This window comes from Helianthus annuus, chromosome 2 (assembly GCF_002127325.2).
Source record: "Helianthus annuus cultivar XRQ/B chromosome 2, HanXRQr2.0-SUNRISE, whole genome shotgun sequence".
In the NCBI taxonomy this organism is placed as follows: Eukaryota; Viridiplantae; Streptophyta; class Magnoliopsida; order Asterales; family Asteraceae; genus Helianthus; species Helianthus annuus.
This window is the reverse complement of record NC_035434.2, coordinates 45,268,850-45,274,116: the sequence shown is the minus strand read 5'-3', so window position 1 is coordinate 45,274,116 and position 5,267 is coordinate 45,268,850. Positions and strand designations below refer to the sequence as shown.

The window sequence follows — 5,267 nt, the reverse complement described above, 5'->3', positions numbered from 1 at the left end:
CTACTATCGTTTGCGACCTGGGTTTTGCGACCTTAATAATGGTCACAAATATTGCGACTGTTCCTGGTTTTGTGGGACTTCGGTTGCGACGGTCTTGATGCGACCGTATACCGACCGCATGCCTTTTACAAACTGCGACCGTTTTGCGACCACTTGCCTTTTGAAAAATTGCGACCGCAATAGCGGTCACAATTTTTATTTATTTTTTATTAATTAATTTCAGCCATTTTCTATTTTAACCTGTATATAATGTCAATTTTAACATTTACATATTATCAAACTTTCACATTTATATAAAGCATTTCACTTGAAACATCAAATACCAAAGTTACCATAACAAAATACATATTCAAAACAAAGTGTTTAAACGTTTGAAACCTAAGTCGATGATTATACGTTTTGAAACCTAGCCTTTAGCATTGCTTCAATGTTTGCCATTCTTTCATTGATAGCCTCTTTCTCCGCCTTATATTTCTCTTTTTCCACCACCAATCCCGCAATAATATCATTCAACCTTTCTTTTTCCTTTTGTCCTTTTTCTTTCACTATATCTTGGATAATCACGTTCAACCTTTCGATTTAATAAAACCAATGCAAAGTGAAATATTAATGGCCAGCATAATCACAATTTATGAAACTATTAGCTGCTTATACAATTCTAGAATAAAGAAAAAAGTCAATTTGACTTCTAAGGTCAAATCGCCTATTTTCAATATTATCCATACAAAAGTTACCATATTATTTACAGAGAAGCGATTGCATGAAAAAATGAGGTCAATACCCTGTAAGATGGATGCAAAGTTTTACATTAGACCAATGACAATATATAGGTAAAAATTTGATGTGGTTTTGCCAATAGCACTAGCCCAATGGATAAGAAAGGCAATGAGCGTGATTTTGGGTTTATATAGCAAGACCTTGGTACCTTAGCCTTCTAAAATTAACATCCAGGTAGAATAGACTTTTGCGATCAACATTATAGGTAAATAATTGTAGGATAATGCCCTGCACGATTTGGTACAGAAATCCAATATATATCAATAACCCCATTTGGATCACAAATTCATTCTTTCAGTTAACTATATGCTCAAGAAGGAACAAATTACCACTTGAACTGAGAGCATTATCCGTTGTGGAGATCATGTGCATGCCCATACAATATATCTCCATCTGAATCAACAAAGAATAGCAAAATAAACAACGTTAAGGCCCTTTATAATAAACAAAACAAAAAAAAAAACAAAGCTTCAACCGTTTAAAATTTTATGACTAATTAAAACATGTACGAAATTATCTTCTAGACTGAGCAGGTCAGCAAACCATTAAATCTATAATGTGAGTCGAGGTAGTACAAAAAATAAAACTTACGCATAAATAATGAATCACTTGTAGCCATTCATGGCACCAGGATGCCATTTGAACTTCACAACTTATAGAGGCTTCCATTTGATGACCATAAAGTAACTATAACTAATTTTTATCAAGATACACAAACTTAAAGTGGAAAAACTTAAGGAAACTTCAAAGATATGATCACCTGTTCAGCAATGATGCCATCATTAGCATATGATTCACAGTTCTTAGAAGTTAGACCCGTAAGCGTATACGCATATAAACCACAAGGACCATCCATGTACTTTACTCTTATTTAAAAGACAAGATTATCATAGTAGTAATATAGTATAACAGTATATTTAAAAAAAAGGATAGTGCACGGTCCTCCCAACCGCCGGAGTGATCCCACTCCGGGAGCCGCTACCCGACCAAGCTAGCTCCGCGGTGAATTCCCATGCCGAGTTCTTACCCTGGGCGACATATGTCACTCCCAAGACTCGAACACGGTACCTCTGGGAAGAGATGTATAACAGTATATTTAAAACATTGATTATCTAAAAAACTCAATAAGTTTACCTGTGCCTTGAAAGCATCTCCTCACGCGTTTCTTTTTCTACTATAACCTCATTAGTCTGATTTTCCTCCAAATCTTGTGTATTTTCCATTCTCAAAAATCTGTAATCACTAGTATAAACAATTAACAATGAGCTGCTATAGTAGTTCAGAAGCAGAAGCTATATAATATAGTGCAAGTTAACAACAAGAATATATATACATATATACTAGCCATTTACCCCGGCCCCGCGATGCAGCGGGAGTGACAAACACCTTGTGTGCATCAAAGTCCAATCTGGGAAATCATCTGATACGATTTAGGAGACATTATAGTCCGAATCGACCCATTCAATAACTAAATGGGCTAAAATTGTAACCTCTACTTTCAGAATAAGTAAATGGGTCAGATACTGAAATTCCCTTGAGATAGAATAATTGAAACATGAATTTTATTGACTCAAGTCAATATCAACTTCTTATGGCGACTGAACCTATCAAATATATTTTTGAAAGAGGCACGTAAATAGCCTACCAACAACATTTCAAGGGCCTTTGGTAGACCAACAAGTCATGGAAGCCGTTGAGTTCCTGAAATGATGCAAAATCATAAGTTACACTACGATTTTTTCAGTAACTTTATAAACATTGTAATATGCATGATAAATCATTTTTATTGTTTATTTCAGAAGAATGATATACCTCCACCTCCAGGAATAATACCAAACTGCAGTTCAGGCAAGCTTAACTGAGACGTATAAGTAGCTATTCTTGCATTGCAAGCCTATTGGGTGAGCCCTAAACAATAGAATCATAATCAGCTTACCCTAAGACCAGGCTGAAAAACACATCCAAACAGCCCTTAAAGTCTAGTGAATCTAAAATTTCATTGGTAAAATTGTTAAATATAACAAACAACACAAGAAAAAACAGGAGGAATATGAGGACTATTACGAACCCTGTTAAATAAATTCTCAAGTAAATAACAGAGTCCAATCCTGCATGCATGATCGATAAGCTCAGGCTCTGGCATGTGTAGTGCGGCAAGCATCCAACTCAGAAACCTTATGTACGACCTAAAATCCAAGTTTACAAATTTTGCACAAATGCACCTGATTGAAGTGGATCATTCCTTAACCCCTTTAAATACCATTTTGGAAAATAAACCCTATCATTTAGAGGCTGAATCCGAAGAATAGCAAATGCTACCAAAAATGCAAATGCGGTAAGGATATTTATCCCTGCGGCAAGCCCTATTTCGGAACTTGAAGCCATATATTTGCTTCGATAAAACCGTTTACTCCTGTATAATGTTAACTTCATTAGAACATATTACATCAAAATCTGAACTAACCCTAGCACATGCATCAATTCACTAATTTAAGCCAAATAAACTCAAACCTGAATTAAGCTTTACCTTGCTTGTAGGATAAACACAATCAGATTAAACATTAGATACAAGTATCTCACCATGTCAATTTGCAAAACCTGAAATATCTAGCACAAACACGATCAAATTACACATTTTACACTAAATTACAATGAGAGAAAAAAAATTGAAATGAATGAGATTAAAATACCACAGAGGCATGAGAACATTAAAAACTCACTGTAAAACCATGGCGGATCTCGTGGTTACAGTCACCAGAGCTGACGGAATTCTGAACATCACGCAACAGCATCGACGCGATCGAACAGTTAGGAGACATGAAGGTGATAGGTCAAAAAATGAATGGACGGAGATAACATCACGTAACCGTTACGTGTGACGGCGATTCTCGCCGGAGAAAGAAAGCATAGGACGATGATGATGAGATTGTGAAGGAACAGAGCTTACGGCGAAATTAATTGTTAAAAGCTACTCCGGATGAGTGACGATTCACTGAATTTGTGTTTTTCCAGGCGAATTTGTTGACAAATTTATGGATATAGAATAGAAGTGGTGAAATTTGGGGATTTAGGGTTTTGAATTTCAATTTGGGGATGCATGTGGTTTTGTAAGTGGCGCGTGGTTGTTAGGTTGAAGAGGTGTGAAAGGGAGAATTTGGAGTTAGCTTACTATGCTGTTTACAAGGGGTAAAATCAAGGGTTTTTTTTTCTACTTATTTAATTGTGTATGATTACGGTCTCAGGTGTGAACACTTAGATGCAGCACGCTTTACACATTTATTTTGATATTTAAATGGTACTACTCCAAATTGATTTTCTTGAATTTGCGATCGCTTTAGGCGGTCGCAACTTTTGTTTTTCATATATATCTTGTATTTGTGACTGTTTTAGACAGTCGTAACTTTTGTTTTTTATATAATGGTCACAAATATTGCGACTGCAAAATGTGGTCACAAAATTTGCGATCGTTTTGCGACCGAATCCGGGTTGGTCTTTTTATTTGCGACTGTTTTGGTTTTGATCGCAAGCCAATCGCTAATTTTGCGACTGCATGATGTTGGTCGCAAATTTTCATCGCAATTGCCTAGTTTTCTAGTAGTGGGAGTATAGCGCCCCATAGCGCCCGGAAAACCATTACGGCCGGTGCTATGGGGTTTATTTTTTATTCCACGCGAAGATTATCACGTCGTGGCATAACCTCCCCCACTCACACATATATATTTACATACATATGTATGTATAATTGAAGGGGTTATATAATCCCCTTACCACTACACTCTCTTGTTATATAAAACCTCATAAAGCCCCCTCTTGCGTTTTTTCGCCACTTGTCGTATAACGCCCACCAAAAGGCTTTATGACTACGTATGGAAACCTTTTGTGAACACGTGTCAATCAATGAGGATATTAAAATTTGGGTTTTCCCGCCTAAACATATGGATCCTAATCTGGTAAAAAAAATTTAATATTATATTCACATGATAATATCTTTTGTTCAATATTTGAATAGTTATAAATTTTTTGTTGCATAATGATTTAAAGATAACATAATCCATTAGAATTTTTCAAATCTCTCCATTCAGATTTTATCTAAAATGGAGTTGGGTTCTGAATTATTTACCCTTTAATATTATTAGAGCAGTTAAAAAAAATCATCTTTTGGTAGATTCGTAGGGTTTTATGATTTTCTTACCTATAGTTAAGTTACTAGATTATTACCCCGCGTGTATCACACGGGTTAAAAAAATGTTATTTTACATACCAAATAATAAAACAATATATCTTTAAAAACCTCATTTATTACACGTGTTGAATAAATGTAATTTTATAGATTAAATAATAAAAAATATTATATTTTTAAGAACCTCGCGTATTGTAATTTATATACCAAATAATAAAAAAGTTAAATCTTTAAAAACTCTATGTATTACACGAGTTGAATAAATGTAATTTTAGATTAATAATATATTAAATAAATATAATTTTGGATT

The 5,267-nt window shown here is 34.7% G+C and overlaps 1 long non-coding RNA gene across 1 annotated transcript; it reads right to left on the bottom strand.

The window, feature by feature from the left end:
* Positions 1–293: 293 nt before the first annotated feature.
* LOC110914293 lies at positions 294–1,783 on the bottom strand. The gene is made up of 3 exons (XR_002578455.2): positions 1,369–1,783; positions 1,107–1,170; positions 294–1,005 (listed from the first exon to the last, which is right to left on the bottom strand). It is a non-coding gene; the product is annotated as an uncharacterized LOC110914293 (long non-coding RNA).
* Between the last annotated feature and the right edge of the window lie 3,484 nt (positions 1,784–5,267).